At 43.4% G+C, this 27,996-nt stretch overlaps 1 protein-coding gene and 1 long non-coding RNA gene across 2 annotated transcripts in view; one reads left to right on the forward strand and one right to left on the reverse strand.

The window, feature by feature from the left end:
• Positions 1-1,043, forward strand: part of LOC126048013 (uncharacterized) — a 32,220-nt gene extending 31,177 nt beyond the window's left edge. The window contains exon 4 of the long non-coding RNA XR_007508751.1: positions 288-1,043. This is a non-coding gene — a long non-coding RNA (uncharacterized LOC126048013). The remainder of the gene's footprint in view (positions 1-287) is intronic.
• LOC126048006 (potassium voltage-gated channel subfamily KQT member 1-like) overlaps positions 1-27,996 on the reverse strand; it is a 504,159-nt gene that overhangs the window by 78,792 nt on the left and 397,371 nt on the right. The window lies entirely within an intron of this gene.

Below are 27,996 nucleotides of genomic sequence, written 5' to 3' on the forward strand. Positions count from 1 at the left end.
GCAATGTAGAGAGGTCACCTGCCTACAAATAGGCTGGTGGGGGCGTTGGGGTGTGGGGAGAAAGAAGGGGAGACCAAACCACCCATCACTACGGAGTCATCGCGGGGCCCTTATTTTGTGAGGTGAAAGGGAAGAAGGGAAGAGGCTGCCCATGGTGGCTGCATCCAACTTTGACCCAAGTTTGCATTTGTAAAGATAACTTGGATAGCTCTCCCATTACAAAGCAATCTGCAATACACATTTACATTTACATTGCTCTTTAAAGATTAGAATTTTCCTTTTTTCAGACTGATGCATATGTAGAGCTGTAGACAACCTTCCCTTCTTACAGACAAAGCCCACATAAGGAAAAACCACTGCAACTCACCATGTCATGCTGAAAACTTACACTGAACAGAAGAAGCAAAACTGCTAATAATTATGGTTGCTCAGTAGGTACAAAATAATTTCTCCTCCTCCCCTTCCCTCCAACATGCTGAAGAATCAAAAAGAGCACAGACACCACAGTGTAGTTTAGATGAAAATATTACTAGTTGAATTAAATATCTCACATATTAAATGACTTTACTTGCCCATTTTGTTAATTGACTGTAAGGGAGACTTGCTCAGTACTTGGCCAGGGCAGATTTCTGCTCAGACTTGTCATCTGGGTGACTGTGAAAATCCTGTGTATACTTATATGTATGTACACATAAATAAAGTTATAATCACATTATGAAACCAGTGACTAAAAGTTTCAGGCCTTTGTGACTGATTAGCGTCATGGGCAATCTGATACACCAGAAGCATCCCCAGTATTACCTGAAATGCTGCAAAGCTGAGGTTATCCTAGCCACAATCACATCACATCCACAAGATTTCGAACGTTTATGAGAAGGCTAGTATCACTGCTGGAGTCTTCTTGTGACGCTGGGCATGACAGCGCAGTACTGCTAGGAGTAGTAAAACCCTCCGTGAGAGATCATGTCAAGGAGATCCTGAGTAGGGCAACAGTCTTCTCTGGAGAATGCATTTGGGACTGTGACAACGAGTTGGGGGCACGGGGATCATCTGATCTATTCATGCAGGTCTGAACTTCCCTTTCCAGCGTCCCCAGGGATCCAAGCTCTATGGCACTGCAAAGCATTTTGATGGGATGTTATATGTGGCAGAACCTGTTCAGGAAGCTGCTGTGCACCTAAAACTAAAAAGGAAGTATTGCTTGTGCTTATGGACAAGAATTCAGAGAAAAGGTTTATTTTCTAGTAACTAGAATGCTCTGAAATATGCTGTCGATGTGTCCATAATAACTATGTAATCATTCTCCTAATAGCTTTAAAGGTCCCATAATATATTTCACAGTTATAATGTGAGATATATGTCTATTTTTTGAAATGACTGACAATTTTAATAATTTTACAAAATAGACTCAATTGTGGAAGTGACCTCTATGGTTCTGTAGGAATATACATGTAGAAAAATAATGCCAAATTTTGAGAAATTAACGAAACGGTAATTTTACTAAATGACCGGCTGAAATAATAATTTTGCAAAATGGCTGGAAATTTTAGTCATTTTGCAAATGATTCATTTTGCAATGTGAAAAAAGCATGCTTATGTATTTGCAGGTGAATTTAATGCCCAAGAAAATGGGGAACTAACAAGCAATTGCTACTCCCTGTATTTGCTCCCCAGCACTCAGAACTTCTCAGACCCAGCTCTAGCAATCCATCTGTCTCTTGACCTGAGCTGTCCCTGCTAGGTTAACTGTAGGCTTGCCGGTAAGATGATTTTATGTTGGATGTTCACTAAACAGAAGCCTGCAACTCTGTTTCACTTCTGGTCCAAGTAAATGTAAGAACAGATGTCTCAGGGCCGAGAGAGTGATATGGCTCCTTGGCTGCTTCTGCTAATCTGACCCAAATGTATCTGCAGTTTAAAAAATTAGCAGAACGTCCAAATGCCAAAAATTCTACAACTAAATATGCAAACAATTACCAGACTTGTGCGAATGTGCGGGTGCGCGAGCCTGCGGGTGTGCGTGTGCATGCCCACAGCAAATCCACACCCACATGGACTGCCATTAATCACTCGGGGATGTTTATTCCTGGCTCATGAGGATGCATTCAAAGAACAAATATTTGGTTTTGGAATGCATTAAATGACATTTTAAAAAAATAACAACAGTGTTTCTTGAGGGAGGAGACCTCTGACAACCACACAATGGGTTTTCTCTTCTATGGTGTTAAATAGGCTGGCTGGTAGAAACTACCGAAGATGACTGCCAAGCTGCAAACTGTGTGGGACAGAGACCATCTCTTCTTACACATGCACACAACATGTGGAACCCAGTTCATGACCAATGGCAGAGCCTTGGTGAAGGCCTTTTCCAAGAGCAGGGGTCTTTAGTCTCCAGGCCTTTCCACTTGCCCTGTTCTCAGTCGTGACACTAGCTTAGATCTCTTATGCCAGCTTGCTTAGTTCATCAATTGATGACATTATGAAAAAAATACAGAACATGTGGTGATCACTTGGAAGTGTTTATACAAGAAGTTTTGATTCTTGCTAGCAGGCTAGTGAAAATGAATATACACATCTGAAAATGAACATACACATTGGCATCCGCTGTGCAATTCTTCTGTAGCAGCCCAAGGAAGCTAGAAGCAACTTAGTGGTGGAAGAAAGCAAAAGGCTCAGCTATGCTCAGAGATACCCTGCATCTTCCTTTAGATGCCAAGTATTAAATTCTGCTAACTCCTCATCACTGCCCCACTGCAGCATATCTCTTTCTTAATCTGCAGCTAGCTGAAAAGTGCTCATCAGAGCAGCATAGCTGTGTATGGGCATGGGCCAAGATTTATGTTAGTGGGAGCAATGAAAAGTAGCCAGAGGCGGTAATCTCTTTGGCTTGGAACAGTTGTAGATGGAAGGAGATGTTTGCCTGCCATCTTAGTTGTTTTTTGTTTTGTTACTCCATAAGCCCAAGCACCAGAAAAATTCAACTATTACCTATATACGAAGAAAGAATAATTGAAGGGAGTTGTTTAAGCAAGGCTGGATGAGAAGATGCTTTCAGATTTCTGAACCTTGTGTAATTTATGGTCCATGATGCTATGGCTACATTTCTCAAATGAAATGACTGGTGACTGTCTCTTCACATGATGGTCCAGCTACCCAGCAGAAGGAAAGCCCTTGTTATTTCACTACCGTCAGATAGTCTTACCTCCCAGTTTCATGTGAGAAATGCTCAAGGGACCAACTGAAAGAGTAAGCCTGAATCTCCTCTGACTAACAACATCTTCATATTGTGGAGCTCCTCATGTGACTGCATGATCAAAGAGAAAAGAATCAGGCTACAGGTATGAACTCATAGAAGTTTTCTTTCAACAGAAAATATCCTTGGCTCCCCAAATATGATCTCCTTCCTCTTGTTTAGTCCTTTTCTCCTTAGTCTGCACTTACATTGCACTAAAAAAAGGTCTTTTTTTTGCAAGGCCAAGCTACCAGGTTCTCAGATCCTACCAGCACTGTACTGAGTAAAAAAAAATAAAAATTCTGGAGACTGCCTATAATCAATATCGTTTATGGAAAATAAAATCCTTAAGATATCTGGTGGAACTTTTATTATCCTAACACAGGTATGATGTTGTGAGTTTTCTGAAGCAAACCTATACTTAAATTGTGTGAGACGCTCTGAACTAGAACATTAGTGCTATAAAGTGCCTTCCAAATATTTATTTTTAGGGAGAGGACAATCCAGGGTTAGAGGAGATTGCCGTCATGAAAATGCAGTGGTTAACACACATCAAGCATAAGTTAAACCAAACTTATTAAACTTATTGACCAACCATGAAATCCACTTCCATTCTTTTCAGTCTGAATCATATTTTAAAATTTTATACATCACATCCATACATCTATAATGTACACACAGACACAAACTCACATGTATAGATTTGAGCATAACAGTAGATAGCACATACATGTATACAGGAACTTCTGCGTGCATGTGTAACAGCTGCAAAATAAAAGACAACTTTTGTCTGCTGATGTTAGCACATCAACCTGGATAGGAAATAATAATGATACAGCTACAGCAGTAAAGGAGCAATTTATTTAGAGCAAATTTACTCAACAGCTAGAAAAATGAATATATGACATTGAACAAACTGAAAACAGTCTTAACCTTTGTTGCTTCCCAAACACCATGACAATATTTGGAAACCACCTGTGAAACATACACAAGGACTGGCATAATTTCTTGGTTTTTCTGCTTACTTTTTCCAAAAAAGGGACCTTCAGACCTGTGCACCTGGAGGACACCATACGCAGTAAAATTAAAAAAAAAGGAAACTACTCAGAAATACTTCTTTGCCTCCAACCCTAACAAGACTTCTTTGGGGATGTAAAAATTCAGTAATACTGAACAGCTGCTAGGGTAACCTAAATACAATACCCAGAATCCTTTTTCTAGCCTGTTATTTTATAATTTATCAAAATGTTTCAATGCTCCTTCACTTGGCTATTAAAAAAATATTATTAAATGGAAGAAAGACTCTTCAGAAGGCTTTGAGCTTTAATGCGTTTCACAGAACACCCAGTCAGAGCGGAATGAAGGTGCAAAAATCCTGCCAAGGGCTCAGTGAATGGATAAAGTGTTAGAGGTGATGTGTGTTTTCAGAAGACATTAGACAGTATGATTTCAAAATTAGGACAGGACACTCCCCCCTTTTCAATCTGAAGGCCAAGTGTTAAAGCATATGGGCACATTGCGCTGGATAGACCGCATCCTTAAAGTCTTATTCAGGTGAGAAGTCCAAGGGATGAAATGAATGGGAAAGGGCAGATGCTCAGCTTGGGCTCCTTGAGGTCATACATGAAACCTGAAAGTTTCTGTTTAGTACACATGCTTCTTCTTTAAATGCTAAATACTAGTCTATGTCTATCACAGTAAATGAGTATGTATTCTGACTTGTACACATTTCAGCGTTCTTACGCATCTTGCTTCAAAACAAGAACATGAATCCAGAACCAGGAGCCCATTCTCTGATACCGACAATATTAGCTAAAAGTTGATGGAGCTACACCCATTTTAACCCTGATACAGGAGGGAAATCAGAAAGTCTAGAAAGGAATGTGCTCAAATCCATATGCTGTATTTGAAAATTTGGAAGAGTGGTGAGGAAGGAGCAAAGCCAAAATCTAGATGTGAGTTTGGCAAGTAGTACAAATCCCAGCAAAACCTCTCGGGAGCTTTGGACACTCAAGTTCTGCTTCCAAAACTGCTGCTGGGCCTTGAGCACATCTTGAACCTGGGGTGCATAAATAAATCATGACACCAAGAGAATAAGTTTTTAACTTCCCTTATATACAGTGAGATTGTTTTTATATGCAGTCATTCTTGATACCTGCCTTGCAGACAGGATTTAAGCTGTCTGTTGGAAAATCCTTTGGCTGGCCATTGCCCTTGCTGTTTTCTTTCTAGCCAGCAGGGAATGCTGGTGTATGGAAGTAACTCTCCCTATCACAGGCAGAAATGCCTCTTCCTCAGTTAGGAAAGCATAGAAAACATTCCCTGCACAATCTGGAATTTATTTGTTTCTGGAAGAGCGGATTTCAGACAAAATGCCAAACTGGCTTTCAAATGCAGAGTAGTCTTACCTTAGTCTACCCTGTTTTGCTAGGGTTTCTAGCAGTCTTAAAGTAGGATGTCCTATTTTACAGCACTTGCTCCTAGCGCTTCAGCCAAGGAGGGTCTTCATGCTGCAGTCATAGAAAACCTAGCTTGTCTCCAGGCTGGAAGACATACTGGTCTTTAAGTTGCCAGCCACTATTCTTAAACACGTAAATGGTCCAAAGATCTCTGAGAGCTTGACATGATACGACAAAGCAAAGGTATTTATGTTCCATGATTACTTTCCCTTTTCAGACCCCGTGAGGATAACGTACAGATGTACTTTAAGACCTTCAGTGTTCTCAAGAGAGAAAGCCCTTTTGGCAGGCATCCTTACTTTTTCAAGAAACGTAAGGTTTTTCTAGCTTTTAATTTATAGCACTGAAAGTATCTTTTCCATTCTGTAGTTGATGATACTGAAAGCTGGAAGTTAATAGTACCATAAAAAACCCCTAAAGCCTTGTTTCCAAAACCTGTACACGTTCTTTATACTTTTTGAATCAGAAGATATTTGGGAGCAGATTCTCCAAAGTAACTGAGCTCCAAGATAAATTTCCATGGGGACATTCTCCACTTTGCACTCAAAACCCGCAATCCCCAAGAACAAAGTTGCTCCACACTTAACTGCATCCCTCAAGAGCACCAAATGGAAATGTCTGCCAAAGGAGAGAGGAAAGAAGGATGATACTGTGTTTGGGCTGCAGTTGCAAACCTGCTGGGAGGGAAAGGAGGCAGTGCAGCTGTGGCAGAGAAATGCACAAGTTTTATCTGACTTGACTTCCCAGATCATAAATCTATTGATCTGGAGGGGCATCCTCATTCTTTGACAGCAGTTCACAAGCCTCTGGCAAGCACTAGCATAGGGATCGCTGCCAATATCTACAACAGCAAGGGCTGTAGTTTGACAGCTTGGCAAGGAGTGCAGCATGGCAGAATTTCTGCCACCCTGGGGTTTTGTGCCTCTGCCTCAGCTACGGGTACTCCAAATGCCCAAGGAGAAGTGAACCAAATGAGCGGTCAGGCTCCCAAATCTTGTGCAAGATGCAAAATCATGAGGCAGGCGATGTGGGTGCCACGCAGGGCCGTGTAACAGGGGAGGTAGCAGGTGCTGTGCCATCAAGAAGGAGGTGCTGCAGCTGGAAGGAGAAAGCCCACTGTCTCCTGGGACTCCTGAGTCTGGGGTCCCACCAGGTGTCAGGCACTCCAGCTGTAATGCCGCAGGGCCATTGTCCCTGTCTAATACACACGTATGTATACACACCTATACAAACCATACACTAGGTCCAGCCAGTGACTGAATTGTAGCGGCCAGCCACCAGCCTGACAGAAGACCCTGACTGGGATGGCGAGCTGTTGTACAGAGCTGCACATGGATAGAATTACACCTGTCCATGGGGGGACATAAGAAAAATGTCAGCTGTGTGAGAGTTTTGACTTATATCTGACAGGTTAAGCATAGATAGATAAGCTTCTGCTCTTCTCTTTAAGTCTGTCACTACCTGTGGTAGGAGTGTCATCAACTGCTGTGGTTTAAGCAGCTGAAGCCCCTCTGAGTTTAACCCACCTGCATTTGTGAATCAATAAGCTATGCATGAGCCTACCCAGGTCTGAGCACCTGGTGCTGGGCCCTGACCCTTACGTCGCTGGGTGGGAAAGTAGTTGCTTTAAGGAAGCCATTTCAGCTGACCCTCAGCAAGTCTGCAGAGGACACCAAACTGGGAAGAACGGCTGATACACCAGAAGGTTGTGCTGCCATCCAGAGGGACCTTGACCGGCCAGAGAAATGGGCTGGCAGGAACCTTGTGCAGCTCAACAAGAAGTGCAACATCCTTCACCTAGGGAGGAACAACTCCATGGACCTGTAGGTGCTGGGGGCTGCAGAGCTGGAACGGAGCTTTGCAGAAAAGGACCTGGGCGTCCTGGTGGACAACAAGATGAACATTGGCCCAACAGTGTGCCTTTAGCAGCTAAGAGGGTCAGTGGTATCCTGGGCTGCATTAGGAGGAGAGCTGCCAGCAGGTCGAGTGAGGTGATCCTTTCCCTTTATTCAGCCCTGGTGAGGCCACACGAGGAGTACTGTGTCCAGCTCTGGACTCCCCAGTACAAGAAAGACATGAACATGCTAGAAACAGCCCAGCAAAGGGCCACTAAAGTGATTAAGGGACTAGTGCATCTCCCCTATGAGAAAAGGCTGAGAGAGCTGGGACTCTTTAGCCTTGAGAAGAGAAAGCTCAGTGGGGATCTTATTAATGCATATAAACACCTGAAGGAGGGGTGTAAAGAGGATGGAACCAGGCTCTTTTCAGAGGTGCCCAGTGACAGGACCAGAAGCAATGGGCACAACCTGAAACACAGGACAGTCCATCTGACATCAGGAAACACCTTTTTACTGTGAGGGTGACCAAGCACTGGCCCAGAGAGGTGGTGGAGTCTCCTTTCTTGGAAATATTCAAAAGCCATCTGGACATGGTCCTGGGCAACCATCTCCAGGTGGTCCTGCTTGAGCAGGGAGATGGACCGGACGACTTCCAGAGGTCCCTTCCAACCTCAGCCATTCTGTGATTCTGTGTTCTTGTATTATAGCGCTGCATCACCTATTTTGCAAACTGCATTCTGGGTATTCTTGGGTATTCTTTTACTGAAGCATTGACCCTTACAACTCAGTATGCTCCAAATATACCGCAGCTGAATGAAATGTCGTGACAAATGCTCTCCAGTGCCACTCACAAGCTGACAACACATAGGAATATTTTAGTCTGGTGTTGAATGACATGTGGTAGTTGCTGCTCCAGAGGAGGACCTCTGTCACTCTCCACAGACAAGGGAAGCAGACCCATGCTGGACGTCCTACCTTCTCCACTGCTGATGACCAGGTATCAGGCCAAGTATAAAGGCCAGCTGCTGATGACAAAATATGAAGGCCAAGTGCAAGGTCCTGTACCTTGCTTGGGGCAATCCCCAATATCAGTACAGACTGGGTGATGAATTGATTGAAAGCAGCCCTGTAGAGAAGGACTTGAGAATACTGGTGTATGTAAAATTGGATATGAGCCAGCAATGTGTGCTTGCAGCCCAGAAATCCTGGGCTGCATAAAAAGAAGCATGGCCAGTAGGTCGAGGAAGGTGATTCTGCCCCTCTACTCTGCTCTGGTGAGACCCCACCTGGAGTTCTGCGTCCAGCTCTGGGGTCCCCAGCACAAGACACACATGGACCTGTTAGAGCCGGTCCAGAGGAGGCCACAAAAATAGTCAGAGGGCTGGAACACCTCCCCTGTGAAGAAAGGCTGAGAAAGTTGGGGTTATTCTGCCTAGAGAAGAGAAGGCTCCAAGGAGACCTTATCGTGACCTTTCAATATATAAAGGGGGCTTATGAGAAAGACGCAGAAAGACTTTTTACCAGGGCCCGTAGTGACAGGACAAGGGACAATGGTTTCAAACTGAAAGAGGGTAGATTTAGACTGGACATGAGGAAGAATTGGTTTTTTTACTACGAGGGTGGTGAGGCCCTGGCACAGGCTGCCCAGAGAAGCTGTGGCTGCCCCATCCCTGGCAGTGTTCAAGGCCAGGCTGGATGGGGCTTGGAGCAACCTGGTCTAGTGGAAGGTGTCCCTGCCCATGACAGAGGGGCTGGACTAGATGACCTTTAAAAGTCCCTTCTGACCCAAACCGTTCTGTGATTCTCTGATTCTATCTCCGTGATATCAAAAGTTTTACTTCATGACCACATAGACGTAACAATCATAACCAGCTTCACTATTAGCTAAGCACCTCGCTGTTGGTTTCAGTGCTGGGTCTGCTTTTTCCTGAAACTCCTCACATTATCTGGGAAGGAAACCACACAGCATTGAAAGATCAGTTTATGACAAGACAGAGCTATTTACTAGCTTCGTAACACAGGGCACCAGGTTACACACCATCCTGACTATTCATTCCCTGCACTGTTTCCCCTCCGAGCCTCCATCCTATCGCTGACAGTCCTCCTTGGGACTTCTGGAGCACCTTCCCTGCCACAGCCACGGGGGACCAACTTTCCTACACGCAGGCTACCTTCCTCTCTTTTTGCAGACTGCCCACCAACAGTGGCAGATCTGTAAGTGCTAGATACGAAGGTTTCACAGGAGCTAAGGTTGGACTTGCTCCTGCCACACAGAAGCTCCTGAATCAAAAGCAAAAAATATGTGGTTTGTTTTTTTTTTTAATTTCTCTCTCTTGGATAGGCCACATTTGCACAGACAAGCAATGATCCAGAAAGAATAGAGTGATTGCTACCACATATTGCTGTAGCTCCTATCCTGATGGAGGCAGCTAAGCAGAGATAAGGCTAAAGAGCAGTTCCCGTGGAACTGCAGTCTTAATTTTTATAATAGGATGCTGTGGAAAAAAGTATTATTTTTAGGGACCCAGTTATCTGGGAAATTTCAGCTTGCAGCTGAAATATTACTTTCATGATCCATACACATGGATTTTTATGAATGGTTCTTAAGGGATACTTTTTGCTTCCAAGCCAGTGTTTGGTGACATTTAAAATTATAATAGCAGCATTATGAGGAATAACCTGGTCCAAGAACCCTTTAGAGCCATGAGCACACGTAGCAGATGTGTAGCATCTGCATGTAGCAATAGCTCTTCCATTCACCAGGGTGTGCAGGCTCTGCACAAAATCTCATGGACGAAGCTGCAGGGGGGCATAACCACCACAACAGTTGGGCTGCTTGAGCTGCTCCTCTGCTGTTTCATGTCCTCACTGAGCAGAGAGCACTCATTTCCCATGCCTGTGGAGAGAGCTCCTCTCAGAGATCTAAACAGCTAAAACTTTGCAGCAGCTTTGCACCCCATCACTCCCCTGCCCTCAGAAAATTGTACTTTATCCAACAGCTGAGCACCTGCTGGCCCCCAGTGTCTGTCTCTCAGTTGCAAACACCTGAAAAGTGCGGTATCATTTGTGCCGGGTGATCAGCCTACAGTATGATCTGCACGCGTTCATCAGGACCATGGCCGAGTGCCCCGTGTGTAGCTTCCAACAGTGAGACTCTCCCTATATCTTTTTTCTCTTTTCTTCTTTTTTCTTTGTTTACTTTCCAGGAATTGTCTGAAGTGTTTCCAGTCTGACTTTACCCACCTTCGGTTCTGATCTGACTTTCTTTTTTTAAAATTTATTTATTTTTTATTTTTTTTCCACGGGCAGCCTCACTTGAACCTCTCAGCAGCTTAACGGCTAAGTCTGCTGACTTGCAGCATCCCCGGGGACTTGATTCAGTCAGACTCTCTCTGTGGGTCTCTTCAAAGAGCTCCAGCTCAGAGAGCTGCAGCAAACTGGCAGCTTGCTCTGCTTTTAAATACATAACCAAACAAACTGACTGTCAGCACAGGGGAGCTGGTAGGGCGGTGAGCAAAGGACTGGATTTGTCAGGGAAGTGGTGCAAGAGAGGGAAGAATGGTCTTGAAAAGTATCCCGGCAAAATCCATAGATATATCACAGAGAGCGACCCAAGGTGGGGAGTGCAATCTGCAAGGTATTGAGATTTTATGAATTTTATAATGAAATAGAGGAACTTTAAAATTTTCTTTTGGGTTGACTTGAAATGTGCTTTGGGATGTTTATCCCTTTAAAGCCCTCCTTCCCTTGTTTTTAATGAAATATGGCTTGAGTTTTTTAAAGGTCATCTTGGAGTAAAGGAAAGTTTCATTTCAAGATTGATGAAACACAACATTTCAGCTTTCCATAAGCAAGACGTTTCCATTTTTAAAAAAGTTGAATTGCTTTTTCTTGATATTTTCAAACCCCTTCCCTCATTACTTTTGCTGGGACAGATTCCTAAATTTAAGTGGATTCACGAACAGTTTTAATTTCTCCAAAACTCTGTTTGTGATTGCACTTACTATCTGTCAAACTCAGGAGCCATATGGTGCCAACAGACCTTGTGTAGAAGAGCAGTCTCATGGTTAAGCCGTCACCCTGGGACTCAGGAGGCCCGGGTACAGCTTCTGACTCTGCCAGCTGACTTCATGTTGGCCTTTACCCAAGGCCAAATTCTTCAAGGTATTTTGGCAGTTTTGTTTTTCAAAAAGGTGCCAAAATAGGCTAGGCATCTAATACACACACTGACATAATTTCCTGATAACTAGAACTATTTAAAACCCTGGGATGATGTAGGATGATAGAGCTTCCCTCGCACTTCTTTGCTGCGTTGTGTTATGCTATATTCAGGGTGCAAAGCCGCGCAGACAGGTCACCCAGCGGAGCTGCTGGACTCCAGATCTGGCACCCAGATCAGTAAGAGGCAATTCTAACCGGTCCCTGATCAGCTTATTACAATTACTAGCAAACTGGCAACCCAGCACGCTAATTAAGATGATAGCAGAGAAAAAACATGGAGCTGCAGAAGGTGTTACATAATTCAGAAATGCTTTGAGGAAATGAATCCAAACCAGAGCTAAGGAAAGGCCAAAACACCAGACCGAGGTTTCTGCAACTGTCCCTGGGTCGGGATCTGCTTGGGAGAGCACTGGCAATCTTCATTCCAGCCAAATTCTCCTCATTCTCCCTGAGATACTGTTCTCCTGGGTCACCCTGTGGCACAAATAATGAACCCATTGGAACAATTACTTATATCCAGATAGTTCTGGGATGGTCTTTTGATACCCTAAAAATTAAAGGTCATGGTTGCTCTGAGGGAAGGCGCTTTCACTGTCACCATACCAATGAAGAAGGTGAGGAAAGTGTCGGAAGAGACATTTGTCCAGGATCACACTCAGCAGCAGTAAAGGGAAGAGACTGTCACATGATACCCAAATTATTTTTTTTTCCTCTTTTCTGACCTTGCATTTTGGGTCTTGGTAGTATTCCCCACCTTTGTAACAGGCTGTGAGCTCCTCAGAGCAGGAACTGCTCCCATTGCGGTCACAGACGTGACCACAGGTAGAGACACATCCAAGCTATCCTAAAGCCGCCCCACTCACCGCTGCAAGTGGAGCGGCAGTGGCACGAAGTTCGGGGGGCACTAACTGCAAAGGTGTGCTGGAGGAAGAGGCACCGGGTCTCGGACAAGGTCACAAATTCAGCTTAAAGTTAGCTCAGATGCTGCAATCACATCTCTGGATTACACCTTAGACGTAACTGCACGCACTTTACTGGCTCCTGTGTTGTTCAAAGTATTATACACATATATATTACTACACACATATACTACCTTATATACAGATTACATGAATTCTTTGTCCAAAGCCATAGCCTGATTTTTGCACTGGTGTTGAGCCTCCTTTACAGTTCCTGGGAATTACAAATTAAAGGATGTGAAGAGATGATAAATACGGCTGAGCTCTGATGAGCTGGACTTTTCAGAGCTGCCAAAACGCATACTCTCTTCATGCAAAACTCCCTTGCGGAATCAGTTACACTCACTTATGAATTAGCTCCATTGTTAACACCTCTTAATTTTTTTGGTCAATGATAGTAACCAAGATCCTGAAAGTTCCCATCTTTGTAAATGAAATCACCTTTCTTAAAGTAAGAACTTCAATGTGAGTCTCCCATGCCGTGGGGAGACGCTGCACCAGTTTCTCCTTCCCCTGCACAAGACTCATGCCGGGACAGGAGGCAACCCGGAGATGCCCGCGCCATCTCTGCCGGGGCAGATCTTGCTCTGTTGAGCAGAAATCCTCCCCTGGACTTGGTGAAATCTTCCCCACTAAAGTTGCTGCCACTGAGAAATTCCAACAAAAGATCACGTTTGTGGCAAGTCAGCGTTTTGTCAAGCACAGCATCTTTTGCTGGAAAATCCTTTACCCGCTCCCGCCTCGTCACTGCCAGCCCTGCCGTCCTCTGGCTCTGCGAGGCAGGGACGGGTACGTAACGAATTCACTCCTCTGCTCCGGCTGCAACCCCAGCCTGCGGGTTTCGGTACGGGTGCACATAGCCTCATCCTTCTCCAGCACAGAACAGGGGGAAATTTCAGCAGAGAGGCTTACAGAGGTGCAATTCCCTCCACGGTACCTGTGACTTCACCGACTTGTTTTCTCTTCACTGTGCTTTACAAGCAGCAAGGTAATGGCACTGCCCATATAAAACACTAAGCTCCCATGCTGCCATAAAAAAACCCTTAAGAAATGAATTTTTACGCGAGTTTCCTATAAAGCATTTAAGAAAGCATCCTTGGAGGATGTATCCTGTGTATACACGGAAGTGCTAGGGTGCTTGAGGAGAGAGAGTGAGTTCATAAAATAAATGCCTTTGTGACCAGTCCCTGCAAAATTGTCATCCATAAGAAACCCTCCCAGGTCAGACACTTGTACAGACACTTGTTATCTTTGCTGACACTGCATCTGTTTGACCAGTTCTGTAAATAAGGAGATGAATTCAGTTTTCAGGCTGTTAAGTTTTCACAAGCAGCCAGTTCTCACTGAAAATGCTCTCAAACTCTCCCCTCATAAAATGAACATAACAAATGAAGCATCTCTACTGTGACAGAGGAGTGGACCACACTGTCTTACAAAGTGCAAATTTTTAAGTCCAGAAAGAATTGAGAGAAAAGACTAAGTAGAAGTAAAGTACTCTGAATTCTAAGGAATCATTTGCAAGTGAACAATAAAAATAAGCAAGTATTTCTCGTTTTGGAAAGGGGAGGTGCAAGCCCGAGGGCTGTTTGTGCATTAACGTGTCATAGTGGCTTTACAAGTGTGTGCCTGCCTGTTTATTCATGGATGCAGCAAGAACGGTGTGCTTTCCACGGCAGAGTATGTACTGCAAGTAAGAAATATAACTCACAGATAAGTAGTATTGCGTGGAGTCCAAACACCCATCAAAAAACTGCGGGAACTTTGGTGTCTTTATAAAACATGTTTTGATGGGGAAAGACGTGTATAACAACAAAGCCATCTTACTGGTAACAGTGTTTAACATTTCTCCTAATTTCGTTAACGCTTTAATTCTTACAGGAAGAAAGGCTGGCAAAGTTCATTTGGTTTTAATTAGAGGGGTGAAGTAATTAGGTGACTAGGGTTTGCAAATCAGTCAAGTTGTTTTGAAAAACTAGTTTACAGAATCTTTTTTCCTTATGATTTGTTCTCTTAAGAAAAAAAGAAGAAAAAAAAAAAAAAGAAAATCTGTTTAAGATATATTTCCTGGCTTAAATGAGGCTTGTGGTAAGTATTAGGGATGAAAGTAGAAATTCAGGTGTACTAGAAATAATAATTTTTAAACTGTTTTTCCCTGTCTCAAGTTTATGTTCAGACTTTACGAGCTCTTTCCAATGCATGTCTCCAGTGCCTATTACCACAATATGCTCTTCTCAAATACAGGCCTGTTAAACTTACAGGGAAGACAGGCGGTCACCCGCTTCGTGATTTTCCTTAGTGTGGTTTTTCACACTGCGTGAGCTGAGAGCTGGGTTTCAGGAGGAGAGAAAAGTGTTTGTTTTGCTGTTTGGGACTTATTTGCCCGAGCAAAAAAAAGCTAGAAGAAATTGGGATTCATTGCAATGGTCACAAAGAAGGCCATAAAGTGATTTTTACTAGAGTTCAACTCTTGGTCAATGAGATTCATGTTTGCATATATATCATGGAGCCGTCGGGGTCCTGCAGCAGGTGTTCTGTGGGGAAACACTCGGCCCCACAATGGCACCTGTGCCCATAAAGTCATCACCTACCGCCCGAGACGGGCGCAGAAGCGCCGCGGGTCGCGGAGCCTCTCTTGTTCCGACACCGCCGCACGGTCAGGGGTTGGGCTCCTTCGAGGGGCGAGCCGGTTGGGAAGGATTAATGGCAGAATTACTCTTTCCCCTTCTCGGGGCAACAACTGCCAGCGATACGCTTCTCTCCTGACCCCCGCCAGCCCTGCTCGGAGACAATAGTCAGATTTGGCTGCAGCTGGCCGGCGAGCCGACATAAAACTGAACACCTGTGGACCAAATATGCACAGCTGCAGCGTGCCAGGGCTCAACTACCCATTGTGCAAGCGACGCACGTGCCGCCTGTGAGTGCCTATGAAATGACGCAAGTTCAAAGACGGAGCCGTTGCGGGGGGAAGAGAGGTTTGCCGGAACCCAAGTTATCTGCTTTTACTCAAATGCCCCCAAAAGGCTTTCTGCGGCAGAGGGCATTTCACAGAGCTGTGCAATGTATGGATGAAACCACTTCTATGCCTGAAGAATTAAACGTCTGCTGAGGATGCGCTTGGCCATAGTTTGCATTCAGTTTTTGTGTTAGCTCTGTCATTCACAAAGAGTGATTCACAAGAACAATTAATTCATTTAATGGCCCAGTCTATTACTGATAGATACAGAAAATACCTAGGGAATCACTGAGTTGCATCTTTGTGAATTATTTTGTGTACTGTACTCCGAATACGTAAAGTAACATATATACCTACTATTAGCCACAGTAAATGACTGTAATGCAGAAACTTAAGGGCAGATATTTCATGGAGCTACTTTTGTTCATGAACTTAGAGGGCTGTTTAGACCATTCTTCCTACCCAAGATAACACAAGCTTTAGCAAATTAAGAAGTGGCTTTTTCCAAATCTGAAATGCCAAATGGTAATGATCTGTTATCACGGATAGGGGACGGCTACTCAAATTTATTTGAAGCTGCTCTGAGAAAACATCACTGTACAGAAATCCCCCTTGGAGATTTCAGCTCAGGCAGAACATTGGAGGATGAGCTCTTGAACTAAGAAATGAGGATAGTAGTGGCTGCATGCTGAAAATTTAATTCCAGCATTATTTGTATCCCTAAAAATGACCTGTTCACTAGATGTGTGGTCCAACCTGACTGGCTAAGCACTTTGGCCTCTGGTCTTCTTTTAATTGTAGGTCAAGGCCCCTTCAGAAACTCCTTCACCCGTGTTACGAGAAGTACCGAGATATTTGCACACCTGTCTGACTGCTTCTAGAGATGTGCTCAGTGTTCCCAGTTCTTCTGAAGAGTCCTTAGGAAAGAGGATAGTCAAAACAGGTCATCCCCTCCAGAACAGTTTATTCTGTCAGCCTTTGTTCTTAGGGATGCTTGGAAATATCCAGGGAAGAGGCTGGAGGCCTGCCAGCATTCCCGTGGACCCTGTGATGTCTTGCTGTGTATGTGAAAAGTTAGGGGCTCTCGGGCTCCCGGAAAAAGCCAGAGACAAGGTATGGGATGGATTAATTGTCTTGTGACTATATACGTCCCATCAATGTTGACTGGACAGACTGGGACCATCTGGTTTAATACTGTTACTTCAGACTCTTAAGTAAGTTGCATGTACTAGCTGACTGCTTCGGGACAGACGCATGAGCACAGCTTTACTTTTTTCCTGCTGGGAAATTGACTGTGGGACTTCTAAATTTTTAAGTTAGTCTGAAAATGAAAATAATTGTTGTGGGTTTGTTTCAATTATATATTTTTTTTTTATATTTTCAGGAGAAAATGTCCATGAAGCTGTTTTTCATGGTGAAAGTTTTACATATTCAAACCAAAAGAAATTAAGAACTTGAACTTAACACAACAAGGTGCTTTAGAGTGTGTGTTTGTTATGTTCTCTGTACGGCAGCGTGGCTCAGCAAGCTTCAGTAAGAATTTGTGGCTTCTGGGAAGCTGGCACTTCTGAAAACCAAACACCCTTGTTTGTCCCCCAAACCAGTTGACAACATAAGGCAAAATCACTATTCACCCAACGTACCTCTACACTGATATGAATAAAATTTCCAAAACGGAGATCCTATGCCAGTTTATGAGAGCTATTAAAAGGGTGTTGAGTTTTTTATGCTTACTGGGAAATGGAGGGAGGCCACCCAACGCATTTCACAAAGGCTGCTACAAATCCTCCAGTCAGTAAAAACTTTCAGTCATCCAGGGCTGGATTTGAACTGGCAACCCCGATGTAAAAGCTGCTGTATCCCTTCGCCACTCAACCCCTCTCTCCCCAGTTTTTACGGTCAGCAGGTGTGTGTGTAGGAGAGACTGTGGGCTCTCATTTCATTTGTTTCTCCTGATTTATGACATAATATCAGTTAGGCAGGCTTCATAAAGTTGGAGGCCAGGAAGGCCAACTCGATCATCTACTCTGACCTCCTCTGTAGCACAGCTCATTAAGTTTCACCCGGACACCAGCATATTAAGCTCAAAGACAAAAGTGAGACTACAGCACCTTAAGTACACAGGGGATTAAACTATGTGCCACAGACGGAACACAGGAGAGATGAAAAGTCATCACTGCCCAAGACCTCTGCAGTCTCAAAGAAGAAGAGAGTTGAGAGAAGTCCAGCTGCTATCATGTAGAAAGAGGGTAGAGTCCCCAAATCAAAAACAATGAAGCAAGAAAATTAAGAGTGAGAGCAAAACAGCACCAGAAACTTCTGCCAGCCTGATCTGGGGGAAAATCATATCTTAAGTCCAGATATGGTGGTCAGCAGAGACCTGGATATGACAGAAAGGAACAGCAGCAGAAATACAGGAAATAAAACTCTACCATTGCAAGATCGCTCTTCTCTTTCCTTCTCCCTTCATGCCTTTGAGGAAGGCCAAAAGGAAAAAAAAAAAAAAAAAGGCAAAAGGCTGCCTTGTATGGCTAATGTTAGAATTGCTTTGTATAAAGGTTTAGAAGGGCACTCAGAGACGTTGGGCATGTGATGCTGAGAAGTGATGAGTGTAATGTCATTTCAAGATGAGAAGCTAAAGCGTGGGGAAAACCAGTCCTCAGAACAAGCCATGAGACTAGGGCAGCTCTCTTGAGCCTGGACTTTCCTGACTAGGAAACAACTGACTAACAGGGATCATACATGGAATTAATTTACTGTCAGAGTGGGGGCAAAAATGATAGTTTTGTTTTGTTGGTTTTATTCCATCAGGGCAAAAGCATCACTGGAGAAAAGCCAGTCCAAGCTCCACAGTTTTTAACAAACTAAGAACGGGACAAGAGACAAGCATTGCAAGCAAATACAAAGATTAAAGCAAAGTTTGGTGGACTTCAGCATCCTGTTTCTTTCAACTGTGTAAAAGTTTTAGGGAGAAAACATACAACAATGCCTTCCCCGGAATTATTAGGTGAAATATTAGGGTTTTTAAACAGGTCAAAATTCTCAGCCATCACCTTCCTGCCAATTTTATTCTTCCATTTTCATATTAAAAGGCCAGGTGCCGCAGCAGCACTGTCTGTTGCTGCCAAACAGCATGGTGTGACTTCACTTGTGCAACTAATTTTCCTGATTTTAATGGGATTTCTCAAGCAAGTAAAATTGCATGCATACTTAGGTATTTTTTTGGATTCAGATTAAGGCTTTGCCTTTGCAGAGAGTGAAAGAGAGCCTGTCTGTCTTACCTTTGCATTTGCTTCATGTTTTCTTAGGCTTATCCATGTCGTACTACTGAATCTGAATCCTGGGGGACTTCAAGAAGTAAACCCACAGTATATGGGGTATATTGGGTAAGTATATTCAAAAGAGTGGAGAGTATAGTGCTGGGTGGCTGGTTCATACAGGTGTCTGAACAAAGTCACGGAAGGCATGTCCCACAGGTCAGCTTGTCTAATAGCCCTGAATGACACAGTAAGTAATTTGTCATCTAATATTTCCAAGTTTCCCCTTCTGGTCATTTTCTGAATGTTGTGGATATAAGGAACAGAACTATCTCCTCTCATTGTCTATCTAACATATTTCTCTTTGGCTGCACTACCTTCAGGGAAAATACACTTTTGTGGACACCATCATCAACTAACTCTTGTATACTGAATAACTACAAGGGATAAAAGCCCTTATTAAAAAAAAAAGAAAAAAACCCAAACCATAAAATGTTAGCATAAACTGAGGATTTTACAAGATTCTGCATACAAGTATAAAATCAAATTCTCTGGTGTAATGATGTCACCTGCACATACAAAGCAACTCATACAGCTCCTTTTGCACCAAATTCTCTCTTGATATCTTTCTACGCACCACAGAAACTTTGTGCTCCCTCCACAAACGATGGGAGGGAGGGAAAAAATTAAGAGAGCTGTGGGGAGAGACTGGAAGGGAAAACAAGAAAATGATCAAGGTTGTTTTAAAAAACTAAAAGAGAGAGGGATGCAAAGTGCTGGAAAAAGTGTCTAGAAGGAAAAAGTGTAGAAGTGGAAAGGAAAGAGGAAACTCAGCAAAATATGTACAAGTCAGAGACCAGCAAGCCAGGTTTTCAGCTGGGATAAGCCAGTCAAACTCAGCTAAAGTGAGTGGAGCTGAAATGATTTCTAGCAGCTGAGGTTCTATCCCATTTTGTTACATTAAAGAAATAAAGAACAGGAAATTTACTTTATAGAGAACTCACGAATTAAATGTGATTTAGCTGGCTCCCAGAAAAATTCAGCAAGAACCCTGCTAAGGCCCACTATTCTATATATGTTATTCAATTAGTCTCCTTATATTTTAGAAAGCTTGGTGTTCCTACACTCAGGGTGGATCCTGAGGATGCCCAAGAAGATCCAGATGTGAAGCCTGGGGTTCTGCATGTGTCCAAGTACAACAGGGAATATCTGAAGGCAGACTGGGATTTACCTACTGCATCTACACATTCAACACAAGTCACCCAACTTTTCCTAAGCCTCCATGTTTGAATTGCAGAGTCCTCGAGTTTATCACAGCAGGCAGAGAAGGCAGCAACACATGCAGTAAATCAAAGCCTCTTGTTAACAATTGCTATCCCAGACCACTAGAAAGATTGAGAGAGCTGCTAGCCCAGCTTTGGAGAGCATATCTATTTGGTTTGACACAGAACAGATCATAAATCAAACAAAACAAACCCCCATAATTAAGCCTCACGTAAGGTTGCCTTTCTTGAAAACCTGGAATAGTCAAGGCGCAAGCCAGCTGTGTCTTTTGGGGTGGCGGGGAGGACTCCAGAGTCCCCCTCCCACACGCAATCTCTCCTTGCCGCACTGTGGCAGCCCTCCATCCATCTGGAAACGCTCTGAGGTTCGGAGGAAGCTCGAGAGGAGCAATGTGCAGCGCTCCTTCTCACAGCCTAGGGAGCTATGCCAGGGACCAGGTTCAAGACCTAAACAATGCCCTGCTTGGCTAGTGGTTTGGATAGAAAAATTAATTTACAGCCGAACTGTGGAGTAGGGGCCAAATTCCAAAGAGCACTGAAGTCTCTGGAAGCTTGGCTGAAAAATTAGTAGCGCTGCTGCAGCAGCTGAGATTTCCACTTGTTGCAAACAGCGACAAAACTTGATGGCCACGTACACAGGTAGCCCAAACTGACCTGCACATCCACTGTGAGCTGTCACTGCGGGCACCAACCGGGAACGGAGTGTGCGGTGCGGCTTTTCACCATGACTACAGTTAAGGTTAGGTCTCCTTGCTGAACTAAGCAGTGGGTGTTTAAAATGAAGAAAACACTGAGACGCTAGGAGCTGTAGTGCATTAAGTCTGACTGTAACACGTGGAAACACTTCTTCGTATTAAACATGAGAGTGGTTGCAAGCAGGTCTTTTCCTGGAGGCGAAGTGCAAATTCTCCGGCTCCTGGAGAAGAGCCAGTATTTCTCCGAGGCAAGCAGGAGCGCCTGGTGCTGCCGTGTACCACATCTACAGTTCAGTGTCTCGCTGACTTCTCCATCTCGGTACTTTTAGACAGTAGAAGGACCGTTGAATTGCTGTGCTCAGGAAAAAGTCTGCACCAGTCTGGAGTAAGGGGAACCATCCAGCACTGGTTTTAGTACTTCTGAAGTAGACTGTTACACTCAGCCCTCCACATGGAGACTGTGGCCACTGTGACATGAAGCACTGGGAGCAATGGGAGGGGAAGATGTTGAAGATGCTTCCCTAAAGGAAGGGGAGATGTTAATGGTTTCCCGGGGGGGGGGGAAAAAAAGAGCTGTTTCAACAACAAGAAAACCCCTTGGGATTTTAGAAGGGTGCAACACAGATCACAGGCCTGTTTATAATGTGTCCAATGAATATTTCTGAAGAACTTTCAAAAGCTTTATTTCCCATTTTTACCTAGATTCTCTATTACCTTCGAGAAGATGCACCTTTCTGCAATAAAACAGAGCACAATCAATGTTGCCAATTTAATCTGACTTCCCATGTTTTGGGATAAAAGAAGAGGGTTTGAATCTGCCAAGGTAAAAAAACCCAACACATTCTTGTCTCTGAGTGCATGGCTACTAAAAATAGATCCTGACTACCTCCCTCATTCATTGCTCTCAAAAGGTGGGGGGCTGTGCACGCAGCCATCACTTGCAAAAGGTGTGCCAAGCCCGTTCAAAGGAAGTGGCTCATGAAATAAAACTTTACAGCTAAAAAGCTAAAAATAAAACTTCAGTTCTTCTCAAGTATCTGGCTTAATATTCTCTCTGTTATTCTTCTTATTCTGATGATTCTTCCTGTTATTTGTACAGCTGAGCCAGTGTTTCCAGGCAATTCACAAAGTTACTCGGAAAGCTCAAGTGGGACATGAGGTATTATGAACTGTAATTTTGATCCTCATTTACACTACAGCTTCATTTACACCCAATTTTAAAGTCTCTTTACATTCAAAGAGGTATGAAGGGGCTTTTTTTGCAACAGTATCAGGGGTTTTTTACATGTATCATTATACTATTATTATTAATTTAATTATAATCTCTCCTAATCAAGTTTTGGAGTTTTCCAAGAAGAACTCAATTCTTGGTAAAATTCCACAGAAATTAAGGGAATAATAAAAAGAATTATTTTGGCCACTCCTATTATTTTTAATAATTTTTCTACTACATGAAAGAAAACCTGAGGAGTGATATAGTGCAAATTAGGTTACTTAAAACTTGTTCTTTCTGAACTGTATATGCAGGAGTGCTATCAACTTTTGCAGCCTTGAAAAAAAAAAAAAAAAAAAGGGTTCTCAATGATAGTGATTCACTTCATAATTCAGTATTTAATCATATTTCTCTCAGGTAAAGATAAGATTATTAAAAGACTTTTCAGCATAAAGGCAAGATACTTCTCCTTCAGAAACTGTAGGGTTTTTAAGGGCAGGCTTTCAGTTAGTAGTGTAGTTGCAAAGTTAATCTAAACACCTTCTCATTACCCATGACCCTCCCACACCTGGTTTCAGTTGACCAGAATACTAGTTATGCTCTTGCCTTTCCTAACAACTAGGAAAAACATAGGAAAAGAATGTTTAATGTAATCACATACACATATTCTTGTAAATAAAATAATTTCATGCCATGTAAGGTATTTTGCTACTTGAACACTGCACTAGTATTTTATTTTAAGACTTTACTATAGATTAAAAGAGATATTTGAAACTGAGTAATGCTTTTTTCTGTCCAGTTTTCATAAGCATCCTTTTATCTCTCTGCCTTCTGCACCTTTCTCTGTCTTCCCCCCCTCCACCTTTTCTTGGCTGTTGCAAATGTACATTCCCTTAACATGAGAACCTCTCTTAATGAAAGCTCATGAAGATTTTTCAAACTATTATTTTCAGAGGGATAGATCAGGTCCAAGAAGCATGCCTGTACATGTGGAGATTTTTGTTTCAAGACAGTACGACAGACGTCGTGTATTTGAAGGTAGTCATAGGCTGAATTGAGCTCACCCCATATAATCCACTAACATTTTCATTGTGAGGGATGACATCATTTAAAATGGGCTTTTTATACCGGGAGCAGGGCTGATTCAGAGCATGCTGAAATCAGTAGGAGTCTCTCTACTGACTGCAGTGAACTTATGATTGAGTCCTTTAATACCATCTGTAGAAGACAATTTCAAGGCATTCCTTCCATTTAAAAACCTCAAACACCCTCTGGTGCACAGCAAGGCTTTTAAGAAGCCTGCATGTATCCAGCGGGCATGGCAGCCTACCTGCTCACTGCGTGTTCCAAAGCCCTGCAAATTGCCCTCAGCGTTTGTTTGTGTAAGAAATATCATAATAGTCATTGTACCATTTTGACAGCTGAATGCAGAGACCCCTCGAATCAATAAAGTATTGCTGATGTGCCAGAGACTGAAAAGCCTTTGCTTCACTTTGACTTTTTATTCCTACCAAATTGCCATTTACATTTCAGCAAAATTAAATATCCTTCTGTTTAGGTGCCAGCAACTGATGGGAGCAGTAAAAGAAGTTAATTGAAAGCTACTGGCTGCAATACTCAAGCAAGATGAAAAAAAAAAAAAGAAAAGAAAAGAAAAGAAAAAGTCCTGGTTTCCTAAAAGTCCTGTAGCTGTGACACAGAGTTACTTAGGACTATAAAATATAAAAACCTCATGTTCTATTCTTGGGATGTTCCATTGCGTTGACTCTTTTTTCCACTCAAACTACACTTTTGACTTTATAGCAGTCTGTCTAAATCACCGTTTAGGTCAGGTGGCTCCCGATACTGTACAGCTCACTGCTCCTACTTTTCTCTCTCTCACACAAACTAGCGCAGGGCCGGGTATCGCCCACCCTTACCCACAGTGAGAAAGCTCTTCCCTCCCAAGTATTCCTGTTTGTAGAACCGCTGATGGATCCCTTTGGGAGAAAAGGGGATGGGGCCAGGCCCAGAGCTGCGCACAACCTCGATCCAAGCAGCAGGCAGACGAGGAGGGGGGTTTGGGACAGCCTGGGGTGGGGGCTGCAGCGGGGGAGAGGTACCCGCGGCTCCCACCAGCACTGATGCTTCGTTCTGGCTCGTTGCATCTGGCACGTAGGATGGAGGCGCTGGAGAAAAGCCATAGTGCTGTGGGGGGAGAAAAGTGAAGCACATGGGAAGCAGGAGGTGAGAAACTAACTGGGGAGAAGGAAGAATGAAGCCCCTCTAGCCCCCTCCCAGCAAACTGAGAGCTCTCAGGCCTTTAAGGTCCTATAATTAGCTGCTGCAACCTCGCGGAGCACCTCTGAAACCGACTGTGCACAGGCGAGTCCAGGATCCAACCCCAACTCTGCAGCCCACCAGACTAAACATTTCGTTCAGCAGAGCGCTGTGTCCACTAGCAAAAGTTTGCAAGATGGGGTCCAAAGCAAGCGACTTTACCAGAAACAGTTTTAAACCACGCGAGGAATGGGAGCAGGGAAGACGGCAGAATGGGAAGGCAAAGCAGAAGAGACCCAAACCTGTGTCCAAACCTATGAAGTTTTGGGATACCTAGCAGTTGAGCAGCAGGTGACTGCTTCCAGGCCTTTTGCTACCTTTGCTCACAGCTGGTGTGACCCAAGGCTAAGGAAGATGCTCACGCTAACGGAGCCACCTCTGGTCTCTTTTTATGCTTTTATTTCCAAATACAACCCCTTTGTCACCACAGAGTATTACAACACAAATAATTTCTAAATCAAACTTACAATTTAGCACAAATACTGTTTCTTTCTTTCTTGTACTTCACTTATCGCAAACTCGGGTGGACTTGACCCCTCCTTCTTCTCCACATGTACAAGACAGTGTATTTGGGATTTCCCTGTAAGATCCACCTTACAGACTGGTCCATACAGATCCCACCACTCCTAGTCTGTCTCTGATGCTAGTCAGCATCAAATTTGTCTGAGGAGAGCTCCAGAAATGTTGTGGAAGGCAGCCGTGCTCTGCATTTACTGTTCCTTTCACTTCTTAGGTCTGTCTACAGAAACTACAATTAGCCACATACATAGACTAATCCCTTCTTTGAATAGCGCTAAATTCTCACCTCAACAGCTTCCTGCAGCCACGAATCCTGTAGTCTAATTACACACCCTGTGAGAAAGCTTTTCCTTTTATCAGTTTTGAATATGTTGCTTTTCTGTTTCATTGTCTCCTGTTTCTAATTTTTTCAAAGTCCCATTCTGAGCAAACAACTTAAAAGTCCCAAATCAGCTCTTCACTTACAAGACATACACAGACTGAAGAAAGGTTTCCCTCTTTCTCCTTGGGGCTTTCTTGGCATGAATTTTGGGTTGTTCTGGCAATGTCCAGTGTCTGCTGGGTGACGTGTGCTCATATAATCTGGACTATGTAAGAGGGGTTTTTTTTTGTTTGGTTTTGTGGTTTTTCTTAATTCAGTACTTGGGTAACTGAACAGAGTAAAAACAGGTACCTGACATGAGATGGACTGATCTCACTTCTAGCCACTTATCTGTAATGCTCTGGTTTATATGAATACTGCAAATCCTTCAGAGACTCTTTGGCCTCCATACAGTGAAGACTCCTAGCTAGATTGGTGGTGAAAAAAACCAGGAATTTGCAAGTTTTGGATCAGAAACAGCCATAGAAATAAGCTTTTCACATACTGAAGGCTTTGATGCTGTCAAGCCCCAAGTCACTCAGCACATGCAGCTCCAGCTGCACCAGCCCTGCGTTCGCGTGGCCAACTGGGCGCCCAGCTGGGTTATTTCTTACTGACGGCTATTCCTGATGCCGGGCAGCCTTGCGGCACAGCTTTAGCCCTACTCCGGGCCTCGCACGGCCACGTTTGGCTCCAGCTGGTTGTCGCTGGAGCTAAAAGGCAGCAGCCCCTGGTCACTTATCCCTTCTGTCCGTCCCACCATTCGCTAGGTTAGAAAATGGTGAGTGGATGGAGGTGACGAAGGACTTCTCTGCTGGCTCTGGGCCACCCCGAGGGGGACGGTTACGCTGTCCTTCTGGCTGCGTTGAGCTCTTTGGGCTAGGTAAAGTGGCAATAAAAACTACCCACTGAACAGATGCACGGTTTCAGAAATGTTACCTTCCTTCTCACTTCTCCTTTCCTATGCAGAACTGATAAAGCCAAAGCAGAGGTTAGTAAACATCGTGACAGGCCCATAAGTCAAAATGTATGGAGCTTGTGCAATGGCTACGCAGCACAATTAAGTTCCTTGTGAATGACATGTAGCGTTACTCATGAAAAATATTATGAATACTCTGCATTCACTGTCATAAAAATAAACATGCTGTGACTAGACAAGCCAGTTGTGCTACCGTTACGTACTTTGCTGTTATAATCCAAGACATCTCTGTCGCCAGAACCGAGGCTTGCTGCTGAAGCACTTTATAATCTGGCCACTGCAGAAATACTGATTTCTGTTTGACTAGTATTCAGTCTGGCAGTTCAAGCTTTCTTTGGACTGGGCTGCTGCTAAGCTGTTTTTTGTTGGTTTTTTTTTGTTATTAAGAGAAAATTAAAGCCTGGAAAATTTAGTTCCTGGTATCACTACAAATTATTAGGCAAAGCTGGTTCTGAATCCTGGGCAATGAGTGTGATCTCTGAAATCTCCCAAATGCCACTGTAACTTCTATGTGCAATACAGGGGGTTTATTAAAATGTAATAGGTTCCATCAACAACAGTTGCCAGAAGTCCTGCAATTTCAAGTATGAATTACAGACCTTATGTCTCCAAGGAAGGACAAGGCAAGGAGATTTGACACTAAAGCTTTCTTAGGGCTGTCTCCAAATGAGCTTGTTACCATTTTAGGTATGATACAATCTGTTAAAACCCTATATTAAAGTATTAAGGGCACATCTCAATGAGGCACCAATGGCCGTTAGCCAGCTTGCTACAAAATTCCATTTAAAAATTACTATGAATATTTGTCTAGTTTTATTCCTATAGCTCTGAAGAGCCCAAGACTATTTGATATACTCCCAGGTTGTGCATTCAAATGCCCAATATTACACTAAGAGTTAAGATGGATAAGCTTGTTATTATAAGGTAAATTCAGGTGTGAACTTGCAGCAGTACAGTAACTGTTGTGCACACGTGGCAGCTTGTTTAGCTGTCCGTACCTCAAATTACTGAAGATCAGTCTAATTAAGTGAAGGACTTTTCCAAAAAACAAAGACAAACTGCATAATCCTTTATACAGAATCAGTAGCCACCATGGATTTGTAAAATGATCTAAACAGCTTGTTTACAAACAAACAAGAAGATTATAGCTTAATTCAATATAACTCCTTTGAAATAAGTTTGATTTAAATAATGTTATGCTCATTCAAGTACATTGCCACCTACTTCCCTTTTTGACCCCAGCAAACACAGGCTGAGGTCTGGATGGACTACTCTTGCGATTATGAGAGATAAAAAAAATCCCTTTTTTTCAAGATGGGTTTCTTAAGAGACTGTACAGGAAAGGGGGACTGGAAAGAGGAATTGACCGTCTGTGACAATGGAAAAGAAAAGCTTCATATTATAAATCAAGGAGCAAGGGCTGGAGGAGGTGTATGTGGTCTCCATGCCTGGTCCTAGTCCACAGAGCACACTTGATAAAGGGTATTACAGTAGCTGAAAGAACAAGGAAGGATAGATGGACAGAGCATAAGGATGAGAAGAGCAGCCAGGCAGATGATAGTTAGTGACAGGTATGGTCAATGGGAAGTGGAAATAAAATTTTGTACAGAAAAGACAGGACATATCTTGAAATGAAGAAACCAGAACATCTGGTGCAGGAAATCAAACATATTATTGCAGGAATTACCCAAACCTGGTCTAACTATGG

Source organism: Accipiter gentilis, chromosome 18 (assembly GCF_929443795.1).
Source record: "Accipiter gentilis chromosome 18, bAccGen1.1, whole genome shotgun sequence".
Taxonomy (NCBI): domain Eukaryota; kingdom Metazoa; phylum Chordata; class Aves; order Accipitriformes; family Accipitridae; genus Astur; species Astur gentilis.